Genomic DNA, 20,169 nt, shown 5'->3' with positions numbered 1-20,169 from the left:
AACAACACTCTCGACATCATTAAGGTAAATAATGAATAAAAGTGGTCCCAGTACGGAGCCCTGTGGGACGCCGGAAGAAATACCGACTGTGGATGAGTGCGCCTGATTAAATGAGACAAACTGGGACCGCAGATGCAAGTAGTCTCTTATCCAGCCAAGTAAGTGATTGCCGTGTATGCCTCTGAATAAAGAGTCAAGCTTCATGAGTAACTTAGCATGACATACCTTGTCAAATGCTTTGGAGTAGTCAGCAAATATGGCGTCAATCTGGCCACGATTGTTAAGTGTAGTAGCAACGTCGTGAGTGAATTCAATTAGTTGCGTAACCGTGGAAAAACCCGATCTAAAACCATGCTGATGATGTGAAAGAATGTCGTTATCATTTAGGTACTGTATAATGTGCTTATGAATTATGTGTTCTAGTAGTTTACAACAAGTAGATAATAACGAGATTGGTCTATAATTGGAAATTGATTGCCTAATGCCAGATTTGTGTATCGGTACAACTTGAGCAACTTTCCAGACACGGGGAACAGTTTGCGATTCTAGAGATTTTTGAAATATGATAGTCAGATACCGCGCACAGTATTCTGAGTATCTTTTTAAAAACGTGTTTGGAATGTTATCTGGTCCAGCACTTTTACTAGTATCAATATTTAACAAGAGGGCGTGAACTCCGCTAATCGTTATCTGAAGTTTTGGAAAACATGCTGAAGCACTACCACAGTGAAACTTAGGGATAATGCCGTTATCTTCAACAAAAACAGATTTAAAATATGTATTGAACGCTTCAGAGATCATAACAGCATTTGAACACGACTGTCCGTTGATGACCATAGAAGTTGAGTTGGGCACAGGAGTAACAACTGTTTTCCAGAATTTGAATGGGTTGTCTTTTAGGAATGTTGTTAGAGTGTTGTTATAGAAGTAGTCTCTAGCATGCTGCATTTTAGTCTTAAGAGTTTGTCTAAGCGATGTTAGCACTGAGTTTTCTCGGACATTCCGAGTGCGAGAGCCATGGCAGAAGCGCTTTATCCGGCGAATCAACTGAATAATCTCTCTAGTGTACCAAGGGTGTTTCGGGTTTCGCTTTACACATTTTTTTGGTACGAAATTAGCTATGCACTCTTTGACAATTTTCTGAAACATTTCAACTAACAAGTCAACACCTAAGGCATCACTCGAAAACATAAACCCATCAAAGTGTGATGCAAGCGAGGCGACGATAGAATTGTCGTCAGCTCGAGAAAAGTCATGGACAGTACTATACGTTGGTTTATTGGGCTCTAGAGCAATATCTAGGTGGACAATTACCGCCTTGTGATCGGAGATGCCCTCCACAACGTCACATTCGCTACACAGGAGCCCATCACTGAGCAAGACCAAATCCAAAATAGCAGATTCTCGGGTGCACGAGCTAACGACCTGTGTTAAATCATACGACACAGCAAGATTGATTAGAGCGTCGCAGATGGGTCGATCACGTCCAGTAGAAGAAAGAGAACGCCAGTCAATGTAGGGGGCATTAAAATCGCCACATAATATTAACTGGCTTTTCTGTAGCCTGTTCACTGCAATATAATCTGTGACAGCGTGGATAGAATTGACATCATTTGGCGGTCGGTATACAGCGCCAATCACAGTAGTAAAGCCGCTAAGGTCAATCTTGCACCAAACCGATTCGCTGTCATGAAGCTTCGGCAGCAAAACGTATTTAATATCTTTAGAAATAAAAAGCGCTACGCCACCACCGCGACCAGCAGTCCTGTCATTTCTCAACACTGAGTAACCAGGTGGCAAAAATTCATTCTCAGAAATGGAGTCATTTAGCCAAGTCTCAGTAACACATATTATTGATGGTTTGTGACATTCTACAAGCCAGTTGAAACAAACATATTTGTTAACCAAGCTGCGCGCATTAAAGTTCAGAAGTGTCAGTTTCCTTTTATGTGGAAGTCAGTTGGTATTCCTGGAAGCGGTGTAATCAGCCGCCCTAACAACGCACTTTCTGGCGTCGCTCCACTCGTATCGAACACTGTCGATAATCAGGTGCTCTTGCTGTAACCGTACCTTCTTCGCAACTTTTCTGAGTTCCGTTGAATTCTGCCATAGGCTTCTGCGCACCTGTCGCACGCGTGCAGAAAAGTCTTCACTGATGTATATGTTCGAACCTTTCAGTTTGCGTGCGTTAGCTAAGATATCTAATTTAGTTCGAAAATCCAACAGTTTGATAATTATTGGTCTATCTTTACCTGTCCTTTTTTGCCCAAGTCTGTGGCAACGCTCGATGTTATCACACGTTACGTCAAGCTTTGACGTTAGCATGCTTAGTACTGAAGTAAGAAGTGCCTCAGGTGTCTCATTCAGTGTTTCAGATAAACCATGAATAACAAAGTTATTCCGTCGCGACCGATTTTCAAGGTCGTCATTCTTACGCTCCAGTTTTTGGATCATATCTGAGAGACCAGAAACAGTATTTTCTAGTTCCTGCACGCGCTCACCGACATCTTTGGCGTTGGCGACAAATGACTCTAGTTTAGATAGACGATCATCGAAACAGGCAATTTTAGAGGTTAGTGCAGATATTTCGTTGCTTATGCGAGCCTGTCCTGACAGCAATTCGGCGAACATTTTTCCAGTGACGGGACCCGGGTTAGTTTCTATGTCTCCTGAAAGAATCAACAGGCCTTTCAACATGTGTACAAGACAGGCAGCACTTTTCGGGAAAAAGAACGTGGGAGGGTCCGGCAGCAGCAACAAGAAGCGATCATCATTTCTATAACATTTACAACCATACCAATTGCATACCTGTAAGTAGAAGTGGGCAAATTTGCAGCGCATGTTTGCGATGCTGCCACCGGACCCACTGAAGTGGAACCGCAGATGCGTTCGTCCTTTATCCTGTTGCGAGCCCGTAGATGTCGCCGAGGTGCCGGAGCATGCGCAGTACCGCCAGGTTAGTGCTGGCCAGCAGGGGAGGAAGCAGTCCACGCCGGCTGACACGTTTGCGTTTAGTGCCTTCGTTGGCAACAGACCCGTGAAGCTTCCTGAGCAAGCGTCGACCGTCCGGTGGGGCAGACCGACGAGCCGGTAATCCGAAGGATATCACAACATTGAATATTGTGGAAACAGGTACTTGCAGCAATCTGTAAGTAGAAGTAGGCAAATTTGCAGCGCATGTTTGCGATGCTGCCACCGGACCCACTCAATTGAGGAATATGGAAGAAAGTAAGCGGGTTTCGAGAGTGTTCAGGTACTCGTACAGGAATAACACTGATTCGCAGTGGAGGAAAAGAACTAGGAAGCTTACCAGCAAGTATGCGGCCTGTATGGTGAGCAACAAAGAACGCCAAGCGGAAAGTCCGAGAGGCTGAGATAATCTCATAGGTGGTGGCAATGGAAAAGAAACGTGCCATGAGCAACTACTTACGAGGAAAGAACGAAATCAGAAAATAAACAATTTATGATAACTCAAAGAGAAGCTAATTACTTTTCGAAGTGAGATCAGGATTCCTTTGAACACGCACTTATAAAATTAAATATAAGAAGGAAGATGAAGCATGTGCTTGCTGCAGTAAAGACAGGGAAGTGATGGGCATGTATTAGAATGTGAAAACATCAGCCCATCGGTCGATTTAGGAAGCGCTGGTCTCCTTGAAGCCCTTGGGTTCACCGAGAGCAGGGGGAAAGTAAACATGTCCGCAATAGAGATTAGTAAGAGGCGATTGGAAGATTGGCGGAAGAAAAGTAGGGAAACGACAAATAGCGGAGGTGTACAAATACAAAGTTCACAATCGGGGTTCAGAAACTTTGGTTATGGTAATTAATCGTGGTTTTGCTTTTCTTTTTAACATAGGTAGGGCATTGGTCAATAAGATAAAAGCTTGGTGGCGCAGCCCACCACCCCTTTCGAAAAGGGACGCTCATAACATTCATCCGTCCATCCATCCGTCTGTCTGTCAATCCGTCCGTCCGTCCATGCCGACTGCCCCTAGATGGTGCCATTTCCTATGCAATATGGGCGGATGCTGGGTTCTGTCATGGAGCGAGCAAAAGCGAAGCTTCCAAAAAATGCCCACGTGCGCAACCTTGTCATAGTAGCAGCTGGGCTAAATGACGTCCTAAGCAGGAAAGGGACAGGATTAGCCAAGCGCTTGGCAAAGGGGGTGGACGACTTGCGTGAGCTGTCCCCTCAAGTGCAGATCGTGGTTTGCGCTGTGCCGGAGGTGCCTGTACGTGACAGTCACATACAAATACCCGTAGTGGCTGCTAATGAGGCGATAGGGAAAGTGAGCCGAGAAAAAGGCTTCAAGGTTGTTGAAGTAAACGGAAGTGACAAGGTTTGGTGGTTTTCAACGAAACGGGAGCCACTTCAATTACAGGCTTGCACGAGAAGTGGGCTGGCGACTTGCTAGTCACGCTGTTGCTTTTTTAGGAGACCCACGGGCACTCGGGAGGCCAGAGTAGGTAGTAATCAAGAGGGCCCCCTAAGGGAACCTCGGAATAGCATCGCCGTCAATAACAGAACAGGGAGGAAAGCAAGAAAGAGAGCTCACCATGCAATAGGCTACATAAACATGCAGGGCGGCAGAAGAAAGGAAAAGTGGGCAGAGATTGAGGAGCAAATAAATAGCGAACAAATAGGGGTGTATGTGGCTACAGAAACGCACCTTAGAGACTCGGAAGAGCCGCCAGTGATTGAGAATTACGTTTGGGAAGGGTGCAGCAGAACTAAATCGGAAAGGAAGGGAGGGGGAGTCGGAATGCATATCCATCAGGGAGCCAAATGGAAGAGAGTAAATTCAGAATGTAAAGAGCATCTTTGGTTATCAGTTATAATGAGTGGGAAAAAAAACTTGGCTGGGCGTTACGTATTTGTGGACCGGAAATAATTTGCACAGAGAAGAATAAAGAGTTAGTGGAATGCACAAGTGCTGATATTAAGGGTTTCGGCAATGGCGCTGAAACTGTCCTACTAGGTGACATGAATGCCCACATACAGAATTTAGATGGCTAGACCGACAACAACGGGGAGTCAATGCTAGACCTTTGCGAGCAACATAACCTCGTTATCGTAAATACAGGGCCTAAGCGCAAAGGGCAGATCACTTGGGAAGTGGGAAACCGGTAATCAACCATTGATTACTGTCTGATGACAGAAGGAATTCATGATAAGTTGAGAGAAATGGTCATTGATGAGGAAGGGTTTAGCAGCGTAGGGAGGGACCATAAACGCATCATTTTGAAAATGGGATATGTAGTTGGGAAAGAGAGAAAGGAGCGCAAAATGGCCAGTCCATATTTGAACGATGAACAAATAGCAAATATAGCCACTAGAGTCGAGGAAGAATTTGGCAAATGGCCAAGTAAAGAATGGGAATATGGTGAGCTTCTAAGTGTAATAACGACAGAAATATGGAAAGAGAAACATGTTCGGTGGAGAGGAAAAAAAAACGAAACAAAAAAGCTGGTGGAACAGGGAGATACGAGCAGCGATCGCCGAACGACGAAAAGCATCTCGAGAGCACAGGCAGGAAAAGAAGGCGCAGTTGCCGTAGGATGAAGTAACCACTAAATGGGGAATATACCGGGAGAAAAAGTCTATGGTTCAAATACTGGTGCAAGCAAAGATAAACGGTGAAAGTGAACGTTGGATGTCGGAAATACATGAGAAAAAGAAGGCCACAGGTAGAATATTTTGGAACCGCATAAAATTATTAGGCATGAAGTCAACAGCAATGCTACAACATATCCTAGACAAAGATGGAAACAAACTAAAAGGGGAAGCGGCATTAAATTACACCAGAAAATAGCCGAATCTTTCCAAGGCAATGACGAGGTTGTATTTGAAGAAAAAATGAGTGTGAAGAGAACCAGGTGGAAAAGAAGCTGGTGCTGACAAATTTCAACTGGAAGAAAGCTGAAGAGAAAATTCCTAAGCGCAGACGAGGTTCTCGTTAGGCTGATAAAATAACTAGGACCAAAAAGTAAGGAAGCTCTGGTGAAATCAGTGGAAAAAACTTCAAAAGATAGACGAATACCAGACATTTGGCGACAAAATAGACTGAATTTAATTTATAAAGGTAAGGGGGACAAAGATATCATTCACTTGTATAGACCATTGAACGTTACATCGTTAATATACAGGCTAGCAGGCAATCAAATTAAAGCTTCAAGCATGGGCAGAGAATAATGGCATTATGGGAGAACTTCAGAATGGCTTCAGAATAGGTAGGCGTTTGGATGATAACTTGTTTGTTCTTACTCAGTGCATTGAAATATCATAAGTAGAAAACAGACCGTTGTATGTGATCTTTTTGGACAACAGGAGCGTATGACAACGTAGACCACAACATTTTGTGGGATATTTTGGAAGAGGAAGGCTTAGGTGGCGATTGTCTACAGCTTTTGAGAGAGATTTACCAAGAAAAGGCCGTTTCCGTTGAATGGGAAGGGATGAGGAGCGAGGAGAAACTTGATATCAACAAGGGACTGAGGCAGGGGTGTCCTTTATCCCCACTGTTGTTTATGATGTACTACGTGGTGAGGATGGAGAGGGCGCTAGAAGGAAGTAATATCTGGTTTAATCTCTCATACAAACAGGCAGGTACAGTAGCAGAGCAGCAGCTTCCAGGTTTATTTTATACGGACGACATTGTGTTGCTACCTAACAAGCAAAGTGATTTACAACATCTGGCTAATACCTGTGGACAAGAAGGCGAGAATTTAGGTATGAAATTTAGTGTTAGAATATCAGGTGTTATGGTATTCAGTGAAAACAGGGAACAGACAGTGGCAATACAGGGCCAGGAAATACTTCGGATAAGAGAATATAAATACCTTGGTATATGGATAAACGAAGGCAATAGATATATGGAAACGAAGGAAAAAAATGACAGCAAAGGAGAAGAGAAATGGGACCATAATGAAGCACATAGTGCTTTGGGGATACAATAGGTACGAGGTGCTCCGGGGTATGTAAAAGATGTAATGGTTCCAGGACTTACTTTTGGAAATGCTGTTGTTTGCTTTAAATCAGGGGTACAATCAGGACTCGATGGGAACCAAAGGTCAGTGGGATGCCTCGATCGCATTGGGCATCCACGGGAAGACTACAAATGAAGCTGTGCACGGTGATATGGGCTGGACTAGTTTTGAAGCGAGGAAAGCCTGCAGTAAAATCGAGTAGGAAGAAGGACCGAGGAATATGGAAGAAAGCAAATGGGCTGGGAGAATGTTGAGGTATCTGTACAGGAAAAACATTGATTCACAGTGGAGGAAAAGAACTAGGAAGCTTACCAGCAAGTATGCGGCCTGTAGGGTGGGCAACATGGCAACAAAGAACGTCAAGCCGAAAGTCGGAGAGGCTGAAATAATCTCATGGGTGGCGGCAATGGAAAAGAAACCTGCCATGAGTAACTACTTGAGGGGAAGAAACGAAATCAGGAAAGAATGAGTTTATGATAATTCAAAGGTAGCTCATTACTTTTCGAAACAGATCGGGATGCCTCATAACACGCACCTATAAAACGAGATAGGTATAAGAAGGAAGAAGCATGTGCTTGTTGCTGTAAAGCTATGGAAACGATGCAGCACGTTTTATTAAAATGTGAAGACGTCTGCCCAGCGGTTGATTTAGGCACCACTGGCCTCCTTTAAGCCCTTAGGTTCAGTGAGAGCAAAGGAAAAGTAAACATGTCCGCAATAGAGATTAGTAAGAGGCGACTGGAAGATTGGTGGAAGAAAAGTAGGGAAAAAAAAACGGAGACGTACAAAAGCAAAGTTCGCAATAGGGGGTCAGAAAATTTGGTTGTGGGAATTCATAGTGTTTTTTTTTCTTTTTTTTAACCTAGGTAGGACATCAGACAATGTAACAGCAAGAGCTTGGTGGCGCAACCCACCGCCCTGTTTCAAAGGGGACGCTCATAACATCCATCCATCCATCCATGACAGCGGCCACGAAAAAAAAAAAAGATCCTCTGCGCGCCGCTTTGCATTGTTGCCGTCACCGCGACTAATTAGAGCGTAGCTAGGCGCCGGTTCCTGCGTCAGCGTTGTCCTCGTAACCGAGCGAACGAGCATAGCGAAAGATGAAAAAGCGAACGGGTATGAAAGACGGCGATAGCGAAGAGAACGCGAGGAGGAGGTATCGCGTAAGCGCGATAAGAAAAACGTAGTGCTACGCAAGACCACGGCCGCCCGGATCGGTGCGCGCGCGGCGGTGTTGAATATGGCCTCGAGCTCCACCACTGGAAAAGCTGGCGCCACCGTCGGCGTGACGTGCTAGGAGGGATCACGTGGACATGGCGGCCGCGTCGGCTGCTTCGGGCGCGCCGAAGCGAGCTGAAAACGACTTCAAATTCCCTCGTACGCTGCGGTCCTCATTTAATAACGAGATTTTAACGCGATAGCGTTAAGGAGCTCGTGTCGCAGAAAAGCCGGTGTCGTCGGCGTCGGTGTCGGCGTCGGGTGTCGGCATCGGTGTCGGCGTCGGCGTCAGCGTTTCGCGGCGTTGACCGTGAGCAATAAATCACGGCAGGCACTCCATAAATAAAAAGCAACTTCCAAGATGGTCTGGGTGGGAATCGAACCAGGGTCTCCGGAGTGTGAGACGGAGACGCTACCACTCAGCCACGATTTCGATGCTTCCAAAGGGTACAAACGCGCCTCTAGTGAATGCGGTGTTGCCTTCGAAACGAGCCGTGGAAAGTTATACTGTGGTGTATATAGGTAATTATGAACATGTAACTTACAGAAGTCGCAATTACACGAGTAGCGAAGTGCGTTTCGCTGCATTTCTTCTGCGCTTTCCGCACACGGAGAGCCATCTTGCGGCAAACACAGAAGAGCCCCTCCTCTTTATGTACGGCGCTGCCCCGACAGATGGCGCGCCACGCGCGCATTGGAGCTGTCGCGGTTCGGACTCTCTCCCCTGACAACGCTTCGCCTCGCTCCCTCCGCAGAATCAAGCGTCCTTCCTTTCTTTAGATCACTATCTCTCTATCTCTCTGCCCGTGCCGATCACGGCGTTTGGCTGGCGTGCATCATTTCCCCCTCCGGGATACCGAGTTCTTTGGTTCGCTCCGCTTGCTCAGGCGCACGTTTCATTGCTGCGCCGAACGCCGCGTTGCTCGACCATATGGCTCGACGCTCACCGCGTCTGATGCGGGGCGCCTCGTAAGTGATGGCTGCCCTGTAGCCCATTGTCTTACACCCATTGGCGGGTCGACGGGAACGCTATCGCGTTCCACTCTTGAAGGCGAAGCTTAAGCGTCCTCCAATTTTTCCCGCTTCGAGTGTCTACTTTACAACTCTGGAAAGCACTACAATAGGTAGTGGCTGCCTTTGAAGGCGCGCAACATGGTAGGTTACTGCTCGGTGCCGCAGGGCCGGACACATGTAACGAAGGCCGGTGTCAGCCTTATTCACACGTAGCCGCATGACGAGAAGCTGCGTGGAGCTTGGCTCGCGAAACATAAAACCGGCAAACAGTCATCGGCTACAACTCGGGTATGCAGCAAGCACAGACGCGAGGAAGATTTCTGCTACGACGCCCGGTCTGCGATGTTCTGAAAACGCGCACTGAGACGCTCGCTCGGGTCCGCTGCCCAACTAATGTGATGACAGTTTGGTCTATGAACTTGTCGATGCTATAGATACTGGCAAGTTCACTGGAGTGGAAAGGGAGCGGTAAGAAGCACGTTAAAAAAGAAAGCCTGGTATATGGTCATGTTTGTGTTATCAATTAATACACTGGATTACAAAAAAGAAGCAGGGGGAAATCGCACACTGAGAACACCGATAAACATACAGTGCGACGCAACTCGAGAAATAATATTGAAACGTCCAAGAATTTAGAAGAAAAAAAAAGATTGAATCATCGCGACGGCAGATCACAGTCCCCGTAGGTATTGAAGTCTCTACAATGAAGTCTCTACAATGGTGGGCAACCATTGTTGCCCACGCAACAATGGTTGCTTGTATAGTGTCAAATGCTCATATTTTGCGGCCTAAAGCTCATGGCACGGTGCGAAAACGCGCAGGCGGCAAAAGCGAAACAGTGCGCGGACAAGCATGCAGACGCGCAGTCGGTCGCTACGAACCTGTGCGATCGCTGCATTGAGGCTTCATTCTATTACGCTCCATTTAGTTATACAAACACTATAAGAGCATATTTCACATAGTTTGCTCTCAGCATTTACCTACCTTTCACGCAAGAAGCCGGTTCGGAAGACTCCATCGCGGCGACCGCGCGCAATGGCGTTCACTGTACGCGTATTCGGTAAAGAGATAGCGTCTGTAAACGATTCTGTGCTTTCAGTTTGCCCAAGATTCTCATTTAGACAGTAAAAAACTTCTCTCGTTTCGAAAGTACTTACAGAAATGTCCCGGAGAGCTCGCGCGTGGTGTTTTCAGTGAGCGCTGACAGCAAAACCTATGAGGAGCGCGCCGCGTGATCCCTCATACTACGCCATCGAGGCGCTTCCGATAGATGGCGACTCCGTAACTCCTCGCCGCCCGCCGGCTGCGCACGGCGCGCTTTTCCTCCTGAGCTCCCGCGGACGGGCCGCAGGATTCTATGGAGGCGTGTTATTTTGGGCCAGTTGCGCGCCCCAGTGGGGTTGAAAATTTTGAGAAAGGCTAATAACGGCATCGGGAATGCTGAAGGCAACGTTTATGAGGAGGCTGGTTTTTTTCTTAAAGCCGTATGAACGGGGTATACCGATGTAAAGGGAGCTTTGAGGCGAGTTCTATACTCAAGACAATTTTTCTGCCACATGATCAGATGCTTTACTTCCTGCGTCTGATCTAGTATTGCTTGTGATACATCCCTTTGTGTGTGGCTTACTAAGCAAAAGCCTTAGATCTCTGTTTCAAGGTCCCATTGTGAGCTACAGAAAATATCACGTGACCGAAGGGAGGCGGGAAGCGAACCAAAGCATGTGCAGCCGCGTATAAGATGTTTAATGATTAGCAAAGTAATGATTGATTAGTGATTGGATTAAGATGAATTCGGGTATATTAAGGTGTATTAAAGTCGATGAATGTGCATAAAGGAGGACTAGGTTGGATTAAAGTCGATGAAGCTGGATTAGGGTGGATGAAGGTGCATTAAGGACGATTATAGTGGATTAGGGTGTATTAAAGTGCACGAAGAAGGATAAGGGTGGATTAAGAAGGAATAAAGTGCATTAAGGAGCATTATGGTGGGCTAGGGCGAATTAAAGTGAATGAAGGAGGATTAGGGTGGACTAAGGTCGATAAAGGTGGCTTAGGGTGCATTAAGGAGGACTTTCGTGGATTAAAGTGAATGAAGGAGGATTACGGTTGATGAATATGGATTCGGTGGATTAATGTGCATTAGGATAATTATGGTAGACTAATCGGTCTTAATGCTCAATGAACCCTAATTCACCTAAGTCCACACTAATCCACCTTAATGCTCCTTCATCCACCTTAATCCAGCTTAATACTCCCAAACCACCTTAATACAACCTAATCAACCTACATCGCCCCTAATGCACCTTAGCCTACCCTATACTGTCTTAATCCTCCTTTATCAACCCTAATCCATCACAAACCGCCTTAATCCTTTTTCATCCATCTTAATCTTTATTCATGCAGTTTAATCCAACTTAATAGTCCCAATCTCCATTAATAACCCTAATCCACCTCTATCAAACCTAATCCAGCTCTATGGTCCCTAATCCACCTTAATCTACCCTAATCGGTCTTAATCCTCATTTATCAACCGCAATTCACCTTAATCCACATTAATCGACCTTAATATTCCTTTATTCACCTTAATCTTTCCTAATCCTTGTTCATGCATCCTAATCAACCCTAATCGGTCTTAATACCCTTTCATCAATCCTTCACCTTAATCCACCATAATCCGCATTAATCCTCCTTCACCCACCTTAATAATAATAATAACTTCTTCCATCAGGGATGGAGGAGACTGCGGGTAAAAGTCGCTTTAGAGGCAAGCGACTTGATTATAGCCCCAGCCTCCTTTACAAGGCAAAGAGCGATTGAACAGGAGATATATATATACATAGCAATTGACTACATGTGAAATATGCACAAAAATAAACGCAAAAACACAAATTACCTGAAAAACGCTCTTCAATTATTTAAGAAAGATTGAGTGCCAAAATGTTCACGTAAAGCTCGTACAATAGTTATATAAATATCAAGACTTGATTTCAAAAACAAATTTAAAAGTGTTGGTAGTGTGTGTGGTATCCTTTGTGCAAGAATAATTGGCACGCGGAGTGACTACCTTCCACTGTTCCGCACACCTTGTGATGTAAGAATGTGTGCTCCTGGCGAGATTAGATGACTCTTGAAGAAAATTTAAGTTCTCTTTTACCTCCCGTTTGAAAGCTTGACTTGTAATCATATAGGTTAAACACGGGTATTATATTTGCTTTCGGAAATAAGTCTGATGTGTGGGCATTGTAAGGAAGCTTCAATTGTAGTCGCAAAATGTTTTTCTGAGGTATATGTATCTTTTCTAGATTCGTACGTGATGTGGTACACCACACGAGCAGACAGTGATAAAGTATAGAAAAAAATAGGGTGTTACAAACAAGAACCTTGATTCTGTAAGGCAAAAGAGGTCTCAGCCGCACCATCCAACTACACGAGATAATTTGCCCAATATCGATTCTATGTGCGTGTCCCAAAGCATATTTTGTGTGAAAATAACTCCAAGTATTTTAAAACTATCTACAATTTCTATGTTTACGTCATCATAAACAAGGTTGATGGAACTGATTATTTGCTTAGATTTGGGCCTAAAGATCATTACTTTTGTTTTGTTTCTATTGATTTGTAGACAGTTTTGTTTTGACCATACATGAATAATTTTCAGAGCAGTGTTAGCTTTATTCTCAAGGCTACTAGAGTCAGGTGATGAAAAAAAAATATACTGGCATCGTCTGCGTACATTACGCATTTCGCATCTTTATAGATATTTACTAAGTCATCTATATATACGATAAACAGGAACGGGCCAAGGATACTACCCTGAGGAACGCCTCTGGTGATATGTTTCAAATTTGAGCGGCTATTGTTTATTTCAACATATTGATAGCGACTATCAAGGTAAGATATTATAAGGCTTCCACAGTGCGCTCGAATACCGTAGGTTTCAAGCTTATCAAGTATAACAGAGTGAAGGATGCAATCAAATGCTTTAGTAAAATCAATATAAATACCAAGGTCAATGTTCTTAATTTCAAATTGCGATAAAATAAATTCTTTTTGATGGAGTAGTGGTAATTCTGTAGACCGTCGTTTTCTAAATCCAAACTGGGCTGGAGAAAGTAGGCTGTGCTTGTCAAAAAACTTCGAAACCTGCATTAGTATTGGTTTTTCTAGACACTTCGAAAAAACAGGTAATATAGATATGGGTCTGTAATTTTTAGTATCATTAACGTCACGTTTCTTGAACAATACCGACACTCTGGCTATTTGCATCCGTTTAGGAAAGATAGCGCTTGACAAAGACAAATTAAATATATAGGTAATGTACGGGGAAATGATATCAAGCACATACTTGATTGGGCGAACCTGCATGCCTTCTGCATCGCAAATTGAGCTATTTTTTAGTGAAAGAAAAAGTGACTTCATCTCGTGCTCTGTACAGGGGTGAAGAAAGAGTGAAGATGAATTTCTGTTTGGCATAATTTCACTAATATCAGACGACGCACTACCACCAGAAAAGTTAACAAGGTAATCATTAAAAACATTTGCAAGAGCACTTGCCGATACTTCGTTTCCTCCTATTATTAGAGTTTGTATTCGCGGAGCTGATTTTCGACGATTTAAGACATCATTTAACTTTTTTCATAAGGTATCAGGTTTGTTCAAACAAGCCTCGAATTCTGCATGAAAATAGGACTTCCTATGCAATTTTAGTTCCTTATTTAGCTTGTTTCTATACGACTTGTATTCCTTTAAGATACTTCGATCCTTAGTCTTGACGAACTTGTGGTAGAGCGCATTTTTATAATTAATTCGTTTTAGCAATTCGGGGGTTATCCACGGCTTCCGTAATTTTTTACCGAGCCTGAGCTTTTTTTCCGGAAAATGGTTCTTATATATTCGAGAGACTTCATCAATAAGCTTGCCATACGCGATTTCAACGTTATCTATTTCTAAAATTTGTTTAAGGTCGCACCGTAGAAGTTCGTCTCTGAAGCTGTCTATACGTGTTTGAGTAATACTTTGACATAGGATATACTCATGCTTTCTGTTCTTTCTAAAGTTGTGTTTTCTTATAAAAAGAAATACTGGAAGGTGATCACTAAGATCCTGTGACATCACCCCGGCAGTAGCATTTTTAGTGGCAGCATTTGTAATGACCAAGTCCAACAATGTTTCACTTTCGGATGTAATCCTTGTTGGCGTACGGATTAAATTTTCATAACCATTTGAAGCTAAAATATTTAAGTCTTTTGTGGTACAGAAGTGGTCAGCATGTCGATATTAAAATCACCAGCTGACACCAAGTAATGACTATTTTCTGCAGTAAAAGACAGCAGCTGTTCATAAAAAGAAAGGAACTGAAGAACATTTCCATTTAGAGGCCTGTAGCAAACAGAAAATATGTTCTCATTCGCACGAACTGTTACCATTTCAAAATCTTCGCAACAAACACAAAAGTCGGGAAGCACTTTACAACTTGCATGTTCTTTCAACAACAGCAAAACACCGCCGCCACGGTCGTTTGTTCGGTTCACACAAAACGATTGATAATGTCCAAACTTAGGCACGTCACGACCATCTCTGCACCAAGTTTCACTGAGAATTACAGCATCAAAGAAAAAATGAAAACCATTGATAAAGTCATCGATATCTGTTTCTTTGTTATAGAGCGAACGAACATTAAGGTGAAGACACTTCAATGAACCAGCATGCTGATTTGAGACAAGATTATCTACCTCATGCGGAAAGAAGGGACTATCAGTAGCCATCTTTAAGCGGGAAAGATCAACTTCAGTACGCTCACAAGAGAGCAGGCTCAGGAAGGAAAGCCTGATCTGTGACGCACTACGATCACAGAGTCGCCCTCGGTCTTTCGCAGCAAGACCTTTCCATTCCTGTGCCACGCGAATTTGTACCCATTCCCTTTCGCCCAGTCTTTAGCCTCTCGAAGCGGTTGCCGTTTGTAACTGGTCATGTTTTCCTGAAAGAACACCTTAGATTTCTTTTCCCTCAGCTTTGAGCGGCTGTCCAGCCACTGGTCTCGAACAGATTGCCTGAGATACCTCACAATTACACCAGGAATGCGGCCGGCTTTGCATGGAAGACGGTGAATGGCAGTGACATCGGTTTCACTAAGTACAGGGACCTCAATCAATGTCGTAAGAGAATTCACTTTCTCAAGCAAATTTTCATTGTCAGCTGCACTAACACCGTGAATCTTTAGGTTTAACCTGCGGTGTCTCCATTCCAGCTCATTTAGATCCGCCTCTAACTTCTTTGTCGCATCGTCACTAGCGTGAGAGCTTTGTTCAAGGTGTTCAAGCCTTTTCCGGATTACTTTCGTGTCCTTTTCTTGCGCGGTTAATCGTACCAACATCTCGTCATATTTATCAGACATTAGTTGTTCCGAGCGCTCAATGCTTGGCACAGTTTCTTTGAGCGGCAACAACTCATCCAACTTTTGACTTATGTTCGCTAAAAGCGCCCTTTTATAAGTTAGTTCATCAGCTGACGACTTCCCGCTTGAGCCTTCACTATCCTTTCCTGCAACTCTGTATACAGAGCAAGTCCACTTTTGTTTAGCCGATTAAGATTTTTTCTTATATTGTTTATCCGATAAGCCAGCACATGTCCCAATGTGGAAAAGCCCCTTACATTCGCCACATGACACAGACATTTCATCTGAGCTAGCAGCTTCATTGCATGAGCAACAAGTGCCTACAATTGCCATGGGAACAGGATACGGAAACACAGGGAAGCAGACTCGAGTGGCAGAAGCGGTAGAGTAGACAACATGAAACGAACTAAAGAGCGAATGTTACAAGTCGTGGACTAACCTGCGTTGAACAGGGGAATGTAAGCCAATGTGCGAGGGTCGCTACCGCTGCTGCCAAAGTGTCGTTGTCTTCCACGTCGGCGGCTGTTATAGCGAGGAATCGGGAAGACAGTGCCACCCGGTGGCAGAAATCGTCGACGCTGTCAGCTGTAGATAGCAGCCAGGCTGAGGAATCCGCACGCTTAGGTAACATGGGAACGATGCAGCATCAATGACGAAAAGGGTAGGTAGCGCCACACAGACTACCGCCGGAGACACAAGGGCCGCCGAAGAATCTGCGTATAACAGGGGAATGTAAGCCAATGTGCGAGGGTCGCTACCGTTGCTGCCAAAGTGTCGTCTTCCACGTCGGCGGCTTTTTGTAGCGAGGAATCGGGAAGACAGTGCCAGCCGGGGGCAGAAATCGTCGACGCTATCAGCTGTAGATAGCAGCCAGGCTGAGGAATCCGCACGTATAGGTAACACGGGAACGATGCAGCACCAATGACGAAAAGGGTAGGTAGCGCCACAAAGACCACCGCCGGAGACACAAGGGCCGTCGAAGAATCTGCGTAGAACAGGGGAATGTAAGCCAATGTGCCAGGGTCGCTACCGCTGCTGCCAAAGTATTACTTTATTCATGCATATTAATCCTTCTTAATGCACTCTAATCCACCTTAATCTTCTTTAATACACTCTAATCAACCTTAATCCTCCCTAATCCACCTTATGTCAATCACTAATTATTCATTAATTAACTTGGGTAATCATTCCCTTATACAGGGGTGGACATGCTTTGGGTCACCTCTGGCCTTCCTTGGGTCACGTGATACTTCCAGTTTACAACGCGACCTTGAAACAGAGATATAAAGGCTTTCGCATTAAAAAAAAAAACTAAATGTTGACTAGCTAACGCTCATCACCTGCAAAACCACAGGTATACTTGCCACTAATTTTTTCAGGGCGCAAAGCAGAATCTATGATGCTGCACTTCCGACTGAATAAGAACAGTTAGCGACGTGCGAGGTGATGGAGCCGCCCCAGAATATTACGCATACTGAGGACAACCGCTACAAAAACGCTGCTGAGCAGGCTGGAAGAATAAAAAAAAATGCAGCGTTACGGGATGCTTTGCTACGAGCTATAAGAAAGACTCCTCAGCTCGCAAACCACAGTTGAGGCGGCAGTATGGACGGCGACAATTCTGATAAGCAGGAGAAGGCCTGGAATCGACATCGGAACGAGATGAAGAGGAAGCGAATCGCCCAGGAAACAGACGAACAGCGCGCCGAATGACTGGCTAAACGCCGCAACATAGCTAGACAACAGGACTAACCTGGACTTGCAATCAAGATTAATCAAGGCTAACCATGCTATGCCTTAGCTTTCGCTACGTATATCCTGGCATAGCCGAGCTAAGCCGCTGCCAATTTTTATCTTTCTTGCGGCTCCTATTCGAAAACTCCCTAATGTGCATGGGATGGCATGAGTATATATTGCGTGATGTCATGTTCAGTACAGGCGCATGTAATGTGATGGTTGGAGTAGGGCATGAAATAGATGGTAGCTGGTCCATGCTGTCGTCCAACTTATCCACGCTGAGGACGTTGTTGAAGGGAGAATAAATCCCATATTCCTCGTTCTCATCGAGAACGAGGAATATGGGATTTATTTACAGTATCTACATGAGAACGTTGCAGTACATCAGTCTCACATGACTGAAAGAGGAATGCACACTGAGGAGCCGCCAACGGCTCCTTAAATACACTCTGTCCTCCCTAGATACCTAGGTGAGGGAAAACGGCCGTTCGACCAAACGGAGCGTCCAAGGTTTTCGTAGCCGACCCGCCTTTGAGGGGGAGGATTTATGCACTCGCATCCGCACAGGTTGCACTGACCACACCAAGGTGAGAAAGTTATCGCAGACACGGTTCTGGCCTGAGTAGGCGCCCCTTTATCCAAGAGTCGACGCCGCAGACAATGGCCGCCGCGTCTGTCGATTGGCTGACGACTTCTAAGCTGCGTGAGACGGCATTGCCAAACATCTTCCCGGAGCTCCCCTGCTCCAAACAGACATTGATGGTGTCGGCGTACACACTAACAATACTTGCTCCGCCGACTACGTCTCGACATCTTGGTGTCATTCCGTTGGGGACGCGGCGCATTGTCCTTACAAAACGAGTCGTCGCCGCAGACATGGTGGCGCCGATGGGCTGAGGACTGGCGTATTGCCGTCCTTTCAAAGCGTGTCGTCGCAGCAGACGTGGTGGCGCCAACTGCCTGTTGACTCGGCGGTCGCTTCTCCGTAGATCGCAAGCCCCGCATCTGCTGTGGGCTGGGAGAATTTTGTAGGTTGGTACCTCTGCAGGCCGTTCGTAACAGTACTGATCGGTCTTGCGGTGAGCCTTTGCGCACAAGCCGTCACTGTCGCACTGTGTTGCATCTTTGGTTAATAAACGCGCTTGTTGATGATCTGTCTGTGGTGCCTTCTCTGCGCCGCGTCGACGAACCCGGCCGCAGCGCTCTCTGTGCGACGCGGTGTCGAGGAGCGTCGCGTCCCTTTTCTGACCCCGCTTGCAGGGTGAGCCTCCCGCAAACCCGTCTCTTCAACGAATCGACTATATCAGTTAAAATCTGCATGGTATGTGATAAGCACACGTGCACTGGACCCTGCGCCAAAAGTGCTTGCTGCTGCGCCAAATCGTCATTTTGCCTGCGCCAGAACCTGCACCAGGACCTGCGCCGAAAGGTGAAATGGCTGTTCCACCACTGCGCATGTCAACTGGGGTTGAGCGTGGCTGTTCTTTTTTTTACCGTTAACTTAATTTTTAAAACTGATCCGAGGCATATGTAAAGCAATTCTGCTTCTTGAGCTAAATTACTTTCAGAGGGAGCCATTATCTGCACGACATATTAGAACGAATATGTTAAGATTAACGATATTTAGCTAATTAACCTTTAAATGAATACATTTACGGCACGAACTGTAGCCGGTGATTTCGAAAGTAATATTCACTGAGATTGAATTTCGAGGATGACACCCGTTTCGAAATATGCGTTACCAAAATTTGGGCCGAACTGTATTGTTGCTCAGTAATATAGAGCTGTAATGTATATAAATAAAGGGAATTTCATTAAAAAAATTTAAAAGTTTATCTGCGCTTATCCGAAAACTGATGCGAGCTTCAAAATTCGTTTCAAGTGGATGTGCCTTGTGAAACTACTGACTTAAATTTGTGTATTGCAGTAGAACACGCCATGAAGATTTCCGACCAACTAGAGGCTAACAGCTTCGCTGTAAGACTGGAGAAAACATAGATAGAACAGAACAGACTGGTCGGCTTGTTACTCCATGACGTGAGGTAAAGCGCGAGAGAGCACGTTGGCATACGTGCTCTCTTGCGCTTTATCTCAAGTCACAAATGCAACGCCGGTGTGCGTCGTTTGCATGCCTATTTGCCCGGACGTTTCACGCTGCAACACTCACTTTTCAATAGCAGTTTACCAACAAGCCAGGAAACGAATTTTTAGTCAAAACGTTTTTAGGATAACACGCAGATCTCGCGCAATGTTAGAATATAAATGACGCGATATTTAAATTAATGGAGGCACAACGGTAAACAAGGAACGGCTTTGCTGCGACATATGAATAGAATTCTAGACAACTGTCTGAAATGCTAAATAAGTAATTGAATTTCTGCTATTCTAGCACAAAAATGCAAATTCGCGCGAAAAGGGGCGCTTTCTTGTGTCCACGCGCCGAACGAGCAGCGGGGACCTTCAGAGTGTGCAATAATAGCACTTCTTTAACATATCTCCAACACAACATAACGTATCTCCAAAGTTAATATTAAGGGCTCAGAGAATTAAACCCTTTAATATGATAATTTGTTAATGAATAGAAATATCGCTGTAATATATTCTGTTTATTTGCAACATTTGAGTGTTCTAGCGGCCTTCCCTATATATATATATATATATATATATATATATATATATATATGCACACATACGCATAAGCCTTCGTGGCTTATCCCCAGTCGTGGATTTCGAGCCACCAAACAGGCAACTCGAGCGCCACGAGCGTCCACACCATTACCCCGGCCACCAGGGTGGGTATGTGCCATTTTTGCCTA

The 20,169-nt window shown here is 44.9% G+C and overlaps 1 long non-coding RNA gene across 1 annotated transcript; it reads right to left on the bottom strand.

The window, feature by feature from the left end:
- Positions 1–2,731: 2,731 nt before the first annotated feature.
- LOC135913582 (uncharacterized) lies at positions 2,732–16,381 on the bottom strand. Its single transcript, XR_010568060.2, has 2 exons — positions 16,056–16,381; positions 2,732–3,146 (listed from the first exon to the last, which is right to left on the bottom strand). It is a non-coding gene; the product is annotated as an uncharacterized lncRNA (long non-coding RNA).
- Between the last annotated feature and the right edge of the window lie 3,788 nt (positions 16,382–20,169).

Source organism: Dermacentor albipictus, chromosome 4 (genome assembly GCF_038994185.2).
Source record: "Dermacentor albipictus isolate Rhodes 1998 colony chromosome 4, USDA_Dalb.pri_finalv2, whole genome shotgun sequence".
Lineage (NCBI taxonomy): Eukaryota > Metazoa > Arthropoda > Arachnida > Ixodida > Ixodidae > Dermacentor > Dermacentor albipictus.
The sequence above is the reverse complement of the archived record's forward strand: the minus strand, read 5'-3'. Positions and strand labels throughout refer to the sequence as shown.